The sequence below is a fragment of the Mustela nivalis genome (assembly GCF_964662115.1).
Source record: "Mustela nivalis genome assembly, chromosome: 20".
In the NCBI taxonomy this organism is placed as follows: domain Eukaryota; kingdom Metazoa; phylum Chordata; class Mammalia; order Carnivora; family Mustelidae; genus Mustela; species Mustela nivalis.
In genome coordinates this window covers 21,501,846-21,520,311 of record NC_139039.1, presented here as the reverse complement: position 1 = coordinate 21,520,311, position 18,466 = coordinate 21,501,846, and the positions used below count along the sequence as shown (strand labels likewise).

The following is an 18,466-nucleotide window of genomic DNA, read 5'->3' as shown; positions in this document are numbered from 1 at the left end:
CAGTATTGTTTAATTAAACATAATAATTTACCTAGGACTGCTTGAAAGTCAATTGTCCAGGGTTTTTGTGCTAGATGTGACTTGGGTCATACCAGTTACCTAGCTTTGTATATTATTTTTTGCACATATTTGTATATTATTTTTTAACATAGTTTCATAAAAGAAATTCATTACAAAACATAAGTTTATGGGGTGGGGGATATTTTTTATTTATCAAATAGTGTGTAACATACCAACATAAAGTACTGGCTTAAATTTGACTATACTTAGTTACAGTGGGGAAAATATGATATATATTGTAACATGTATGATATTATAATAAAATACATGCTTATATATGCTTTGTTATACATTTATGTATCCATGTGTCCTCATTGATATGCATATTTTCTTTTGTCTACTACTACCAAACCCAGACTGAACTTTAAGCTTCCTTTCTTAAACTTCATAACAGGTGGGCTCAGAATGGCTAAAATCAACAACACAAGAAACGACAGGTGCTGGCAAGGATGTGGAGAAAGAGGAACACTCTTGCACTATTGGTGGGAAGGCAAACTGGTGCAGCCACTCTGGAAAACAGTACAGAGGTTCCTGACAAAGTTAAAAATAGAGACACCGTAAGATCCAGTAATTGCACTACTAGGTATACTAGGTATTTATCCAAAGAATACAAAAATACTATTTCAAAGGGATACATTAAGGAATGTCTATAATAGCAAACATTATCTTTAACAGTCAAATTATAAAATAGCCCAAGTATCCATTGACTAATGAATGGATTAAGAATATTATATATAGATAGATACACATTATATATACAATTATTCATACATACATGTACATTACATACGAATATATTACTCATATATATAATGGAATATTAGCCATAAAAAGGAATGAAATCTTGCCACTTGCAATAATGTGGATGGAGCTAGAGAGTATTATACTAAGTGAAATAAGTCTATCAGAGAAAGATAGATACTGTATGATCTCACTCAAGTGGAATTTAAGAAACAAACAAATGAGCAAGGAAGAAAAAGAGAGAAAGAGGCAAACCAAGAAACAGACTCTACTACAAAAACCAAACTGATTGTTTCCAGAGGGGAGGTGGGCAGGGAGACAGGGAGTAAGGACTGCACTCGTCATGATGAGCACCAGGTGTTGTGGGGAAGTGTAGATCACTATACTGTACACCTGAAACTAATATTACATGTATGTTAATTAACTAGAATTTCTTAAAAAACTTAAAAAAGAAAAAAATTCCAAGGTGTGCAATGGGTGAATGCATACGGGCCCGAGTATTATTCTTTGAAAGGAGAATCAGACTATCCTAAGAAAAAAGAAGGCATATCTATTATGTTAAAAATCTAAGATGGTTCCCAAAATTTCTACTCCTTGGGCACATTTATTTTCTCCCTGTTATGAGGTCCCAAATGAACTGATTTTAGAAAAGGATATTACCCTGGAGGAGCCTGACCTAATCATATGGGTCCACCCTCAAAAAGGATTCAGCTCTTTCTACAGAGATTAAAAATGTAAGAGGATTCAATGGAAGGGAGAGTCTTCACTGATGGCTTTGAAGCAAGAACTAAGCGCAGCTTCAAGTAGTGGAAAGCTGCCCACACTTGAAAGCCAGCAAGAGAACAGGATCCTCATTCCCTCAATGGAAAGGAACTGAATTCTGCCAACAACCTGAATGAGCTTGGAAGAGAACCCCATTCTGCTGATGAGAATACATCCTTTTAACACTTTGATTTTGGCCATGTGGAATTGAGATAACCTAATAATGTCATGCCCCTATTTCGGACTACAGAAGTATGAGCTAATAAATGGGTATTGCTTTAAGCTCCTAAATTTCTGGTATTTCTTATACAGCAAGAAAAAGCTAATACATCCATGATGTAGCTAAGCAGAACATAGCCATCTTAGATAAATGAAATGTGTGGTGACATTCTGGGACTAAAGTCAGAATAAAGAATTGCTTTTAAGGTAAGAACTGACAATTAGACTCATAACAAATATCTTAATTTACCCACCAGTCAGTTGGGGTTAGTAGACATAACGTACAAAGAGCATGTATTATAGTGCCTAGCAATAAAATCTTAAGGAAGACACTTTGCCACTTTGGACCACAGTTTCTTGATCTCTAAAAGAAAGGTCTAAAACCTGGTCACCTCTGAGATCCCTTCTTAATGAAGGCATCTAATGTTTAAGTAACTGGTAATAAAGTGAATGAACTGTGATATGGTAGAAAGAATATCAGAAAGTATCAGGAAAAAGGAGAAGTGACTTGGGTTAAATTCTACATTATAAACACGCCACATGATCTTGAACAGACCATTTCATCCCTAGAACTGAGTCAGTTGACTGAAATGGGAATAAACACCACTCTGACTCAAAACTTTTTATAAAGACTAACAAAGTTATTCTTAGGAACTGACTTCCAACATGGCAGTGAGAAACTTGGTGAACTAACTCCCTGAAACAAAAATATGGGCAAAACAACTATTATGAACCATTTCTAAACTCTAGTAATTAATGAAAGCCATAGACAAATTTTTAAAAAATCTTATATTCAATGGAAATTACTAACCTATGTAAGGCAGAGTTGTGTTGTTTTAACCTGGGACTACTCCTCTTAGCTCAGCGGCATGGTAGTCAAAAGCTGGCAGCATTACAGGCCATTTTTGAAACTGCTAAAAAGCACCAACCCCAGAGCTCACTCAATACTTTGACCAAACCTTTAGATCTCTGTGGAATGCAAAAATATGCAGAAATTAAACAGCACTCTCTTCAATAATCAATGAGTCAAAAAAGAAATCACAGGGAAAGAAAATATATTTCAAGATAAATGAAATCAGCAACACAAAATTCCAAAACTTATGGGATTCAGGTAAAACCGCACAGAAAGAAATTTATAGCTGTAAATGTCTGTATTAAGAAAGAGGAGCTCGGGGGACCTGGGTGGCTCAGCAGGTTAAAGCCTCTGCCTTCAGCTCAGATCATGATCCCAGGGTCCTGGGATCGAGCCCTGCATCGGGCTCTCTGCTCAGCAGGGAGATTGCTTCCTCCTCTCTCTCTCTGCCTGCCTCTCTGCCTACTTGTGATCTCTCTCTCTGTGAAATAAATAAAAAAATCTTTAAAAAAATATACAAGACAGATTCTTAAATGATAATAACAGAAATAATAAGATATATAATAATAAATGTATAAAAGAAGTATAAGACTTTTGAAAGTACAAGTCTTTCGGTATGCTGAAAACTACAAACCATTAAAAGAAAGTAAAGATTACTAAGTAATTGGAAATACACACCATGATCACAGAACAGATGACTTCACATTGTTAAGATGAGAATACTCCCCAGAATGATCTACAAGTCAACATGATCACTTTCCGTGTACCAGCTTTTCTTTCCCCCCAACAGATCTTTAACAAGGTGATCTAAAACGCATGTAAAAATAGAAGGGACCAACATAGCCAAAACCCAAACCTTCTTGAAAACAAAGAAAGTTGGAGGACTCACACCTCTCAATTCCAAAACTCAGTACAAAGTTACAGTAATAAAGACAGTATGGTACTAGCATAAATAAAGACTATGTATCAATGAAACAGACTTGGAAGTTCAGAAATAAACCCTCCCATTTATAATCAGTTGATCTGGACAAGGTTGCCAGAATAATTTAATCGGAAAAGTACAGTTCTTTAAGACATATTGCTAAAAAGGGGCACCTGGGTGGCTCAGTCCATTGAGCATCAGCTCAGGTGATGATCTCTAAAGCTTGGGATCCAGTCCAGAATCAGGCTTCCTGCTCAGAGGGGAGTCTGCTTCTCTCTCCCTCCTCTCCTCCTCTGCTCCTCCCCACTGCTCCTTCTCTCTCTCCCAAGTAAATAAATAAATACAATTTTAAAAAAATATTGCTGAAACAAATGAATAACCACATGTAAAAGAATGAATCTGGAGTCCTAGTGTAGGACTTCACATAAAAATTAATTCAAATGCAGCATAGACTTAATTGTAAGAGCTAAAACTATAGCATAACTCCAAGAAGAAAAAATATGAACAAATTTTCATGATCTTGGGTTAGGCAATGATTTCTTAGTTATGAGACACAAGATAGAAGCAAAAAAAAAAAAAATTGGCCTCATAAAAATTAAAAAAAAAAAAAGCTTATGTGTCAAAGGACACCACCAATAAAATCAAAAGACACTCCACAGAATAAAATAAACTATTTCTAAATCATATATAAGACAAACAATTTGTACATAGAACAAAGAAATGCTCTATCATTCAACAATAAATACATAACCCAACTAAAAAGGTTTAAAGGACCTGAATAGACAACTTTCCAAAGAAAATATACAGAATATACAGTCAGTAAATACATAAAATGATGCTTAATGTCATTAGGGAAATGCAAATCAAAACACAATAAGATAACAACTATATGCCTACGAGAATGGTTAAATACAAAAGAGAAAAATAAGTATGGGTGAGAATGTAAAGAAAATGGAACTCTCAAAAATGGCTTGTGGGAATGTAAAATGGTACAGCCACTTTGGAAAGCAGTTTGGCAGTTCCTCAAAATGCTAAATATAGATCTTCCCTATGACCTAGCAGGTATTTATCTAAGGGAATAGATTTTATTTGACACAGGACATGGGTCAGGGAGAGAGCAAGCACAAGCAGAGGGAGCAGCAGGAGAGGCAGAAGCAGGCTCCCCATTGAGCAAGAAGCCAGATGTGGGGCTGGATCCCAGGACCCTGGAATCATGACCCAAGCTGAAGGCAGTTGCTTAACCAACCAAGCCACTCAGGTGCCCCTATCTAAGGGAATAGAAAACATAGGGTCAACACAGAAACTTTTGCATGAATTTCATAGTATTACTATGCATAATAGAGAAAAATTGTAACCACTTAAATGCTCATCAACTGGTAAGTGGATAAGCAATGTGGTATAGTCAAACAATGAAATATTACTGAGCCATAAAAATAAATACAGTACTGATAAATGCTATAACATGGACAAATTTTGGAAATACTAATCTGAGTGAGACCACATATTGTATTAATCCATTCATGGAAAATGTCCCAAACAAGCAAATCCATGGAGATAGAAAGTAAATTAGATTTTAGTGACAATGGCATATCTCTATAAAATATACCAAAACCTACTGAATGAGTGAAAGTTATGGTACAGGAAATGTTCCTCCAAAAGAGAAAGAGAGAGAGAGAGAGAGAGAGAGATGCAGCTCAGTAAAGCTGTGAAAAAGTACTTTGTTCCGGGCATTTTAAAATTTTTTAAAGAGTTATACAATGTGACAATAAAGCTATTGACAGAAATACTGAATACCTTTTATTTGCTTTTAACTAGCTGGTTGAAACAATTATTCTGAGAAAGAGAAATACCAAGAATTAGGGAAGAGAGACTGTTCATAACAAAGGAAAAGAAGAGCTAACAGATGACATTTGTTAACTTCTACTGCTCCTCAGGCCACCCCTTCAGACAGAGATTCCCTCCCTTACAATAGAATTTTGACCAAGCAGAGAGCAGTAGAGAAGTTCTGCTGATGTTTGTCTGGGGTCTGGGGCCAGACAAGAACAGTGGATGTACATTCCACTGGAGAGCCTTTATTTACATAGACCTATTTGGGTAGGCTGAAGACTAGATTATCCCATGTATGAGACCATTACAAAGAAATAAACTTCTAGGGACACCTGGGTGGCTCACTGGGTTAAGCCACTGCCTACGGCTAAGGTCATGATCCCAGGGTCCTGGGACCGAGTCCGACATGGGCTCCTTGCTCGGCAGGGAGCCTGCCTCTCTCTCCACCTCTGCCTGCCTCTCTGCCTGCTTGTGTGCTTTCTTTCTCTCTCTTTCTGACAAATAAATAAATAAATAAAATCTTAAAAAAAAATAAAAAAGAAAGAAAGAAACTTCCAAATAATATAGTCAATTTTATTGACTAAATATATTATTTTATGTCTAACCTGATCTAAGCACTTACGAAAACTCAAATTGCTTCTAAGTCCTGAGAATTGCTTATACTTTATTCCCAAGTAGGCATCTGATTTGTAGTTCTTCCTACATTACAAGTTTTGAACAAATTTCTGGCATTTATTATCTACACAGACATTCTTTAAAATAAAAATTAAGATTCTACAGGATATAAAAATATTTTTCTATCCCGCTGATCTGTGATAATGTTCTCTTTTGCTGTCAAATATCAAACACAGATGTGCAGATTCTATTTAACTAATTCATCTGAGTTATTAAGGCCAAACTAGTTTTACAATTGAAGATTCCAAAGCATTCATTTTCTTATAAAATGACTTATCTATTTCTTATGGAACAAGTTACAATGAAAACCTGATGCTCTGGTAATTTGCAATGGTTCTGATGAATCTCTAGGTCTCTTTCAGTTATTCTTACATTTACACACTTTTTTCCCCCCAATCTAAATGTGAAAATATGGCCCTTTGGTGAATTAGTGCTATTCAGAAATGGGCTGTACTGAAACTGCATATTATCCTATCAAACAAGGGAGAAAGGGTGAGAATGGTCATTTCTCCCAAGTGAACAACTTGGATGCTCCAAGTCTGAAGGAGAAGAGCTGTGACAGAGTGCAGCTGCCTCTTCACTTGAGAGCAACTGAGAAGTAGAAACTTTAAAACCCTTAGGAAGCAGACACAGGTTTTCACTTGAAAGCCAAAGTAAGACAATCTTCTCTTTTTCTTTTTTTCCTTTTTGTTCTTTTAATACTAACATTATAAGACATGAATTGATACTGACTTGAAAATTTTTCTAATAGTTTTCTATTTTAAGAACATGCCATGTTTTATATAAATACCTATAATTTCTTCAAGACCGTGCAGATATATTAAGTTACAAGAAAATTAACTGACAAAAAAAGAAAACAGTTATTTGAATAAAAGAGAAAGTACATATAATTTATCACTTATGGAGGAAAAACAAGTAGCATGGTGTTTCTAATATAGTTTGCCCTTGGCGTGTATTCTCTGAGGAGTGATTGGCTGGGAAGGATACGGTGGCCTACATACAGTATTTAAGTTGAATGTTAATATCTTCCAAAAAGATACAGCAGTGTTAAGGATATTGTTGACTTAAGAAATGTATGCATATGGAATAACTTTCGGAACAGCTTATGTCAAGATCTATAAGAGGAACAGAGCAACAGAGTCTATAATGAGAATGATTCCTGTGGTGTCCAAGAGGCAAGCACTAAATAAAGAATGGCAAAAGCAATGAAACACAAATCACCCCAGCTTAAGGAGAAAATAGCAGAAACGAGAAAAGGAATGTGATTTCTACTTCAGAGCAATGGAAAATAGTTTCAAAAAACAGTTTGGACAGCTAATATGAATACATTAGTGAAAGCAGAATTATAGAAAGTTGACTGAATTCTTACAATTGTTTTATGTATTTCCATAAAGGCAATAGGTTAGATTTTTAATTATACCGCTATGAAAATTTTAAAGCATCTCAAGGCTAAAGTGAATATATTATTTAAAAAGTAATCATAGAATTAGAAAACAATAAACAAGGAAGATCACTGTCAAAAGATGCATAGCTGGCTAGACTCTTTTCCATCTCCAAAAGTAAAATGCACTTTGGGGAAGATTTCCCTGATTACACCTGATTGCTTTGGTCTATGGGTTTCTTAAATAGCAGGTACTGGTAGATGCCATGTCAATGTATATATAGATACATCTATATAAATACGTAAATATATAGTACTATATATTACTTCTTAAACAGTTCTTCATTGTTTAACTGATGGTTTTTTTTTTTTTTTAAGATTTTATTTATCTATATGACAGACAGAGATCACAAGTAGACAGAGAGGCAGGCAGATGGGGGCGGGGGAGCAGGCTCTCTGCTGAGCAGAGAGGCTGATGCGGGGCTCCATCCCAGAACCCTGGGATCATGACCTGAGCCTAAGGCAGAGGCTTTATCCCACTGAGCCACCCAGGCGCCCCTCAGTGATGGTATTTTTAGTGTCCTTAGCTGTTCCCCAAGGGTCCAGTGTACTGCATATATAGGATGCTCCTCCTTGTCGACCACAAGTTAGATTCTGACTTAGGCTTGTGGAGGTAGATAAAGATTCCAAAAACTGCATTAAATTGCAACTGTGTGGCATCCCTGCCCTACTTCTCAGTGTGGGATTATCTCACAGATAATTTGGGTAAGAGCACAAAATATGGAACCAGAATCTTATTTCAAGTTCTATTATTTATTGTGTGTGACCTTGGCATATCACCTACCCTCTTTGAACCTCAGTTTCACTGTATTTAATGGAAATAACAGTGCCTTCAGCTTACTTTACATAAAGAAGCTGAAATGAAAATACAGTTTTCATGATACTATTTGCACATATTATTTATTTTGAGGCTTTAAACAGATTAATCATAATCATTATTTAGTGGCATAGCATCATTACCAATTAACAGTGTCTCTTTTATTTGTATTTACTTTAAATAGACAACATTTATCTTCCTTTTGTTCTTTCCCTAATACCATTCTCTCCTCCATATACCCAGTCACTGGATGAGTTCTCTAGGAGACAGACTGAGACAGAATTTAATGGATGGGATGTTTACTGGAGTATCCCATAGAAGAACGGAAGGAAGCCAGTTTGAGCCGAGGGAGAACTCCAACTGTGATACAGGCCACGCTAGCCTCGGCCAACCTCAAGAGGAGCCCTGGCGTTTGCTACGGCCCCTCAGAGTTGCCCTGCATTGGCCAAGTGGCCAGGACACTATGCCTTAGTCTCAATGTGTTATTGGAAGTGAGACCTCGGGCAAGGGGCTCTCTGAAACTGATGCAGTCTCTAAAGGACTGACAGCTGGAGGTTATCTGCTTACACTCCCAGAAGCTGGAGCAATCAGTCTTTTCTTGAGGGAATATTTGGGCAGCATATCAGTGTCCACCAGTCTGCAAGTTTTACATGTTACGTATATGAAAGGTATTATGTTGGACTTTTTGTTCTTTTTCTATTTTATCTTCAAAGTGTGTGTGTCAGATTTATTTACGCTGACAATTGTAGACCTGGTAAATATAAAATTATTTTCCACATTTCCTTCTGTGTAATCAAATGAACAGTGTTGGTGCAGTAACAGTAGACAACACCCCAGCACATTTATCATTGCTGTATAGAAGAGATACTATTAAAATAAAATAGATTAGTCTGTTGTACACATACTGATTAAGTTCTTGAATCAATTAACCATAGACTTGGGAGGGGAATTCTGACATTCCAATTTAGTATCGTCCATACCTCTCTTTCCCTAAGCCCGCTTATTGGATGAGACCAGTTTATTTCTTGAGAGAGGTACAGCTCCTTCCACGGCCTTCTTCAATCTACTCTCAGATTTTTATATCTCCAGTTCCACTCTGTTTGGGCTTTTTCTCCTTACCTTCCTTCACAACTGCAGTGTCAGCATTATCTAGAGTAAGGGCCACTTTATAAATTCTCCTCCCCAAGAAGGTATACACTCGCTCAATGATATACAGCAAGCATATAACAATTTGATTTTTAATATTTTAGTGGTTCTAATTTTAGTGATTGTAACTCCTATTACATCTTTATAAGTTACACATAATTTTAAATAAGTGGGATCATGATTAATTTTTTAAATTATGTCTATAATTTTTGGAAAGAAACTATAAAAAGGATAATGCTTACCTAGTCTCTTCCTTATTTCTGGTTTCCCAATTCAGAGGTAAACTCATTCTCATTATATATATTATCTGTCAAACTACAGTTGACCCTTGAGCCCTGCTCAGTCAAAATTTCATGTATAACTTTTGATTCCCCAGAAACTTAACTACTAATAGCTTACAGTAGTCTGGGAGCCTTACTAATATAAACTTAATTACACATACTTTGTATATTATATATATTATATATTGTATTCTTATAACAAAGCTAGAAAAATGTTAAGAAAATCATAAGAAAGAGAAAATATATTTACAGTACTGTACTGTTTTTATTGAAAAAAATAAATCATGTATAAGTGGGCCTATGCAGTTCAAACCCACGCTCTTCAACAGTCAACTATATTTCATCTTCTGACATGAAGCAGAAATCTAGAAGTCTCCCTCATCTCAATGCTGGCCTATCTATAAGTCACAGAGCACAAGGCAAGAACCAGAAGAAGCACCTCCTATGTTTCACACCTTGGAATCGAGTTGTTAAGGGATTTTTCAGTGGCCACTGGAGGTGAGAGGCTACCGAGAAGGTGGGATTCTGAAATCATCTCGCTTTATGCTTTAACCATATTAACTACCATGCATTAAATACCTGTAATATTTTAAAAACGGGCTTCCTTGCTAAAGAGAGGTGGGGTAAGAGAGAGAAATGAGAATTACTGATCTAATTCTTACCCTATTTAATAATGAGATACACAGGCCTAGAATGAAATACACTTGTTCAATATCCAATAATGTTCTCTTCAAATTCTCCTCTTTTTACTCTTTCAAAACTAGTTATTAACAGATGTTTGATTATTAGTTTTAGTAGCCCTGTGTCTCCTGAAATCTTTCCCAGGCCCTGTTGGTAGATTTCAGCTCCCACTGCGTAACTATGACTTTGACCTGGCCTTAAGTTCTGACGTATTTCTCATAGCTATCCTTGCTTGCTTCCTGGTTTTGGTTTCTCTTTTTTTGTTGTTGCTTTTGTTTGTTTTCATTTAAAGGTTTTATTTAAATTCCTAGTTAACATGTAGTATAATATTGGTTTCAGGAGTAGAATTTAGTGATTCATCACCTATATATAATACCTAGTGCTCATCACAGTAAGTGTCTTCCTTAATACCCATCACTCATTTAGCTCATACCCCCCACCCACCTGCCCTCTAGAAACCATCAGTTTCTTCTCTATAATTAAGAGTCTCTTGTTGTTTTTTGCACCCTATATATCCATCTGTTTTGTTCTTAAATTCCAAGAGTGAAATCATATGGTACTTGACTTTCTCTGACTTATTCCGCCTAGCATAATATATTCTAGTTCCATCTACATTGTTGCCAATGGCAAGATTTTATTCTTTGATGGGTAACATTCCATTGTGTACACACACACACACACACACCTTTCTATCTATCTATATATTTATTTACTTAGAGAGCGTAGGAGGAGTGGAGGCATAGGAAGAGAGAGACCCTCAAGCAGGCTACATTCCCAGCACAGAGCCCAACGTCCAGGCTTGATCTCACAATTCTTAAAATCATGACCTGAGCCAAAATCAAGAGTCAGACACTTAACTAAGAGAGCTGCCTAGACACCTAGCCAAGCCACCTAGGCACCCCAATATATACCACATCTTCTTTATCCATTCATCAGTCCATGGGCATTTGGGCTCTTTCTATAATTTGGCTATTGTTAACAATGCTGCTATAAATATCAGGGTGCGTGTGCTTTTTCGAATCAGTATTTTTGTATCCTTTAGGTAAATACCTAATAATGCAATTGCTGGGTAGTAGGGTAGTTCTGTTTTTAACTTTTTGAGGAACCTCCATACTGTTTTCCAGAGTAGCTGCACCAGTTTGAAGTCATACCAACAGTGGAAGAGGGTTCCCCTCTCTCCACATGCTTGACAACATTTGTTGGTTCCTGAGTTGTTAATTTTAGCCATTGTGACAGGTGTAAGGTGGTATCTCACTGTAGTTTTTGATTTGTATTTCCCTGATGATGAATGATGCTAAGCATTTTTTGTGTGACTGTTAGCCATCTGTATGTCTCCTTTGGAAAAATGTCTATTCATGTCTTCTGCCCATTTCTTACCTGGATTATTAGTTTCTTGGGTGTTTTGATAAGTTCTTTATAGATTTTAGATACTAACCCTTTATCAAAAATGTCATTTCCAAATATTTTCTTCCATTCTGAAGGCTGCCTTCTAGTTTTGTTAACTGTTTCCTTCACTGTGCAGAAGCTTTTTATCTTGGATGAAGTCTCAATAGTTCATTTTTGTTTTATTTTCCTTGCCTCCAGAGACATGTCCAGTAAGAAGTTGCTACATCTGATAACAAAGAAGTTGCTTCAACTTGTCAAAATTGAAGATGACACAAAGAAATGGAAAGACATTCCATGCTCATGGATTGGAAGAACAAATATAGTTAAAATGTCTCTACTAACCAAAGCAATACACACATTTAAATGCAATCCCTACCAAACACCACCAGCATTTTTCACAGAGCTAGAACAAACAATTTTAAAATTTGCATGGAATCACAAAAGACCCTACATAGCCAAGGCAATCTTGAAAAAGAAAAGCAAAACTGGAAGCATCACAATTCCAGACTTCAAGTAATATTAGCAAAACTGCAGCGACCAAGACTACATGGTACTGGCACAAAAACAAACACATAGTTCAATGAGCAGGACAGAAAACCCAGAAATGAACCCACAACTCTCTGGTCAACTAATCCTCAACAAAACAGGAAAGAATATCCAATGAAAAAAGACAGTCTCTCCTAGAAATGGTGTTAGAAAAATTGGACGGCCACATGCAGAAGAAAGAAACTGGACTGCTTTCTTACCCCATACACAAAAATAAATTCAAAAAGGATGAAAGACCTAAATATGAGACAGGAATCCATCAAAATCCTAGAGAACACAGGTATCAACCTCCTTGACCTTGCCTGGAGCAACTTCTTTCTGGACACGCACCAGAGGCAAGGGAATCAAAAGCAAAAAAGAACTACTCGGACTTCATCAAGATAGAAAGCTCTGCACAGTGAAGGAAACAGTCAACAAAACTAAAAGGAAACTTAAGAGTTTCTGGTTTTACTAATAGTAGTCTTCCTTTTTTGTTTCTGTCTTATCTTCAAATGTCTTAGGTATTGACAATAGCATTACAGGCTCTCTTTTATGTTTAGCAAAGTATGTATTTGAAGTTGGGTTGGGTTAAGTATGATGATGAAAGCACTGTCTTCTTACTTACTATATATTTAGAATAGCAGTCATATAATAAGAAATTGAATTATAATGGAGCCAATCATTTGTTTTGTCATCCTTACATTTCATATGGGGAATTTAGCATAAACTAATTACTCTTAATGATTATTTGACAGGTTAGTTTCAAAGACTATGGAAGAGATAATTCGAAGCATCAATTTGAATAAACAATCACTGTGTTTCTCTAAGAGTCTGATTAATTCTAAATACAAATGTCTTGTTCAGAATGCCTTGCACTAGATATATGCAATGCACATCCCTCCCTTAATGGTAAAAAATTTTTCCGAACTGGTCATGTTTTTGAAGAACCTTATTGGCCTGAGTCTACTGTAAGGTTTGTAAAGATGTTAAGACTAATGTCACACAATCTATATTAATACATGCACAAACAATTATTTCTGTATCAGTATAAAGCATATGAACTGATTTTTTTCTTTACACAATAAACTATAAATAAATAGGATTTTTATTCTTATTCATTTTCCTTCTCGGTAGATGATAAAGAACTAACATATACTGGATGTCCATTATAGACTAGACATTTTGAATATAGTAAAGTTTCCTACAAAGTAAGTCTAAATCAAAATTAGAAAGTTATTATATTTATGATTTTTAAAGACTCCTCTTCTTGTAGAAAAAAAATGATGGGTATCTCCTAAATGTATATAACACCAAAAGCATAAACATTTAGAATTCACTTACTTTAAAAAAAGTTAATTAGATATTTAGCACATAGCAGAAGAATTCATCCATTTTAGTATATATTCTTACTTTATATAAAGTATATATTCTTTATATACTATATATATACTATATATATAGTATATATATAATATATATAGTATATATTCTAATATATACTTTATATATATTAGTATATAAAGAATATATACTTTATATATATATAAAGTATATATTCTTACTTTATATTTTATGTTACAAATCCCCAACATCACAATTTATCTAATATTAAAAGAAAACAGTAGTGTTATGTCTCCCCACTTGTCCTTCCTCTTTCAAGTCCTCCTGTCCTTTTGGTTTCAATCATACCAGTCACTACTGTTTCTCAGGTACACAGGCTCCTTTGTACATTCTCTCTTTCATTTGTACTTCGTGCACAAACTTTCTTCTTTCCAGAAAGTGTACAACATTCTCCACTCACCGCCATAACTTTATCTTAGTAAATTTTTAATCATATTTTATTTTTTCCATCCAAATATCACCTTCTCTGAAAAAGCTTCCCCTGACTCCTTCAGTGAAAATCCCATCCTGAGCTGAGTTAAGTCTTGCTCCAACAGGCTTTCCTAACTGAACTCTTCCTACATATCCCACTTTGTACCACTGATTATTCTCTATTTAATATGCTCATGTGCTTATGTTTCCAAATTGGTTCAGTTATCCCCTTGAAGAAAGGGATGGAGTCTTAGCTAGCACTGTATCCTCAGCACCCAGCATGGTGCTTGATTTGCCACTGATACTTGGTGTTGTGGTATTAATGAATGCTTATATAGTTGCGGATGGTGTATTATATTATCTATCTATTTGTTATGCCTATGCACTGATGCTGCTTTTACTTATAATGTCAGGGCTCTTTAGTGTAATTACTGGGTATGACACATCAAATACATGCTGCCACACAAAATGTGTAATTACTTGGGTTGGACCCCTCTTTGATTGAAAAATTTTCAAAATATGAGTGATCTCATTCTCAATAGCTCAGCTGGATGGGATCACCATCTTTCCTCCCTCTCTGACACTGGCCTGAACCTCTTTCATAGCCTGCATTACAATCCCTCATAGTTGGCAGAGTATGTCCTTGCTCTCTTCCGTTAGGCCCTGAAAGTGGGAGGAGGACTTTTTCATCTTTACTTTCTCCATAGTCCAGGCACAGACAAGAGGTGCAGTAATTAATAAGGCTGAACTAGTACACAATTAACCAAAGGCCAACCCAATTTCAGGTTTTGTTTTAATCAGTCTTTTTAAAATAGGTGTAGAATCTTTCGGGGCTTTTTTTGTTTGTCTGGCTAAAAATATAACATAACTCACTGTAGAAAATTTGGAAAGCACAGGAAAAATACCAAGAAACAGAATAAAAGGTCACTCATACAACTGAGATCAATATATATTAGAATTTCATCACATTTCCATCCATTCTGTGTTCTTCAACCATAGATGGCCTTATATAAATTATTTTATACTTAGCCTTTCACTTAATGCAATAGTATATTACTTTTTGTCATTACACACTTTGGCATAATATTCCATCCAATAAATGCCCATAGCTTTTAAAGCTAGTTCCTTCATATTGCATACTGTTATTTGTCAGAACCGTCAATAACTTCATACTATTTCCGTACGTAATTATTGAAGACTCTCTCTCTACATTTCCAGGTATTGTTTTACATGCTGGAATACAGCAGAGAAAAACTGACAAAAATCCCTGCCGTTGTAGAGCTTATGCACTAGTTGAAGAGACAAAAAAAAAAAATAAATAAATGCGATAAAATAACATGTGGTACATCAGATAAAAATGAATACTGAGGAGGAAACTACAACAGGGAAGTGGAAAAGAAAGTGGAGCGGATAGCCACAAATTTAGGTTGAGATAGCCAGAGAAGGCCTCAAGAGAAAAAATGTATAAAGAGCTCAAGGAAGTGTGGGGTTATCCTGAAATGGGGTGGCACTGGGGAAAGGGGAAGACTATTCCAGAAGGAAGCATAAGTAAAACCCTGAGAAAGAACATAACTACCAGGTTTAAGTAGCACCAGCGGGTCACACTGACTGAGGGGGAGGGAAATAGAAAAGGAGATCTCAAGAGGATCAATTTTAAGGCTTTCAGACCCTTGAAACTGCTTGCCTTCTATTCCAAATGAGCTGAGAAGTCACTGGAAGGTTTTGAGCAGAGGAAAAGCATGATGAAACTGCTGTTAACCCTGGCTTCGGGGTTGAAATAGACTGAAAAGGGGCAAGTCAGGTGCACGGAGGCTGACTGAGAAGCTACTGAAGTACAAGAGGTAAGGGCATAATGATTTGCAATAGAGGACGGGAAGAGAATCAATTATTGCATGTATTATTTGAGCAGACGTAGGGTATAAGACAATAAAGTGGGTCAAGGATGATGTCAGGCTTTTTGGCTTGAGCAGCTGGAAGAAACAAGATGCCATCCAGTGAGACGGAACAGACTGCTAGAGGGAACAGGTTGAGGGCCAAGGCCAGGTCCATTTTCTACATCCTTAAAGTTTACTATCTAAGTGGAGATATCAAGTAGGCAGCTAAATGTACAAATCTGGAATTCAAAGGAGAAGTCCTGGCTGGAGATAAATTTGGGTGTCCTCAGCATAGAGATTATTTTTAAACAGAACATTCTCATGTATAAATCTTTATATAGATTTCTCGTCATTTTCTTTCCATAGATAATCATACATTAGGAATTTCCTGATTAACTTATCTAAATTATTTTCCCAAGACATTGTGACAATTTAAGCTTTCTTCCTACAATGTCATTTTGCATTTCTGACATATTAATTTAAAGAACAGAACATATATATTTTGTACACCTTCATTTGCATTACTTTACTGGTGAAGATACCCTTGGTTTAGAAACTAAAATGGAAGCAAGAGTCCATCAAAATAGCAAAATCTACAAATGTATACTTGAGCATACAGCCACACAATATCATTTTGCAATATGTAAAATATTAGAGTTTGTTTGAAAGAATAGGTAGGCAAAAAAACTGACCAGTATGGAGCATAAGCCCTAAGAAATATTCAGCCATATGTAGAAACAAAAGTAAATAAATTAGTATAATACTCACCCCCAAAACAAACAGACAAACTTACAGACAGGCCATTCTTACTTAAATTAGTACATGACAAAAAAGGTACCACAAACTGGAAGAAAACAAGGAACAGCTAAGATATAATGAATTAATTATTATTTATTTGAGAAAAAAAAATAGTTTAGCTCTTTATCTCCTGCTGAATACAACATAAAATACATATACATCATTTCAGCAATCAATCATGTAAATATCTATCCATATTTTTAAAAACTAGAAGAAATGTAGTTTCCTAATTTTTAATTCAGAAAGTAAGTTTCTAAACTTAAATGGAGTAAATTATAAAATATTTTTTAAAGTTCTGTATAGGGGCACCTGTTTGGCTCAGTCGGTTAAGAGTCTGCCTTCTGCTGAGGTCATGATCCTGGGGATCCTGGGATGGGGTCCCCATTCAGGATCTCTGCTCAGCAGGGAGCCTACTTCTCCCTCTCCCTCTGCCTCCCACTCTCCCTGCTGTGCTCTGTCAAATAAATAAATAGAATCTTTAAAAAAAATAAAGTTCTGTATATATGTAAACAATATTAAATGGTCAAGGACAAATGGAAAAAGTTGTTTCAAGTAAGATAGGAAAGAGTTAATAATCTTAATAATTAAAACTCACATAACTTCACTGGAAAAGCTCACAGACCCATAAAGGAAATAAAAATATATAATGAGGACATCATAATTTCTTAAAAAGAGAGTGACCAATACATGTATTAGTGACCTTTTTCCATAAATTAAAAAAAAAAAAGACATTAACTGGTAAGATTGTAGGGCACAGTCTTGTGGTGGGGTAAATGAGCTGATTAACAGATGTGCATACCAGAATGAAAGGTACTCTGATCAAACAGGATACCCTCACGGACTCTAGCTCTCACTTTGCTGTGTCTATACTGAACCTTGCCATCTTTTATTAATCCTTCTTGCACTTATTCAGTGACTATGATTTTAAATCGTTTTCTGGTCAGATTAAAAGGATGATGGAACCAAGTGGAAGAATAAATACAGAAAGTATACATGTTCATTTATGAGCAAAAATACACAGAAGCAAACAATGAACTTCCTTACTGTGATTCTGAAAGGCAGAGAAAGTTTATGAGAAAAATCTATACAAAGCATTGAGCCAAAGATTGATTCCTTTCAGAGTAATTATTTAGTGCATATTAAATCACCTCATTATTTGTAATGAAGAATATTAAAATATCAATTATATCCATTTTATAAAGGATAATGTATTTGATCTGCTACTAAAACCCACTGTCTATATTATTACATTTCTTTTTCTCAAAACGATACAAGTTTAATGCAATGCCTCACATAATAGATGTATAGGATTGTTTTCCCTTATAGATCTTTTCAACATATTGTGATAGATATGGTTTAAACTATTACTTTAGATGATACAATACATTGCATCTATAGGAATCAAAATAGTATCTAGTCCACATGCCTATGTGCCCTATGTTCAAGGAGTACTCAAATTAGCATGACTTCCTGGATCTCCCCAATCCCTTTCCCCCACCTCCAACAATTTGCCTTAAAATGCTTACAATGAGCACAATATTCCTAGAATCTACTGCAGATCCTTTGGCTTCTATTTAAATCATTTAATTTCATTCTCTCTCTGACTCAAAGAAAAAAATGCCAACAGTACAATATATCACTATAAT

The 18,466-nt window shown here is 35.6% G+C and overlaps 1 protein-coding gene across 5 annotated transcripts in view; it reads right to left on the bottom strand.

Moving 5' to 3' along the window:
• SGCZ (sarcoglycan zeta) overlaps nt 1-18,466 on the bottom strand; it is a 1,087,941-nt gene that overhangs the window by 745,053 nt on the left and 324,422 nt on the right. The window lies entirely within an intron of this gene.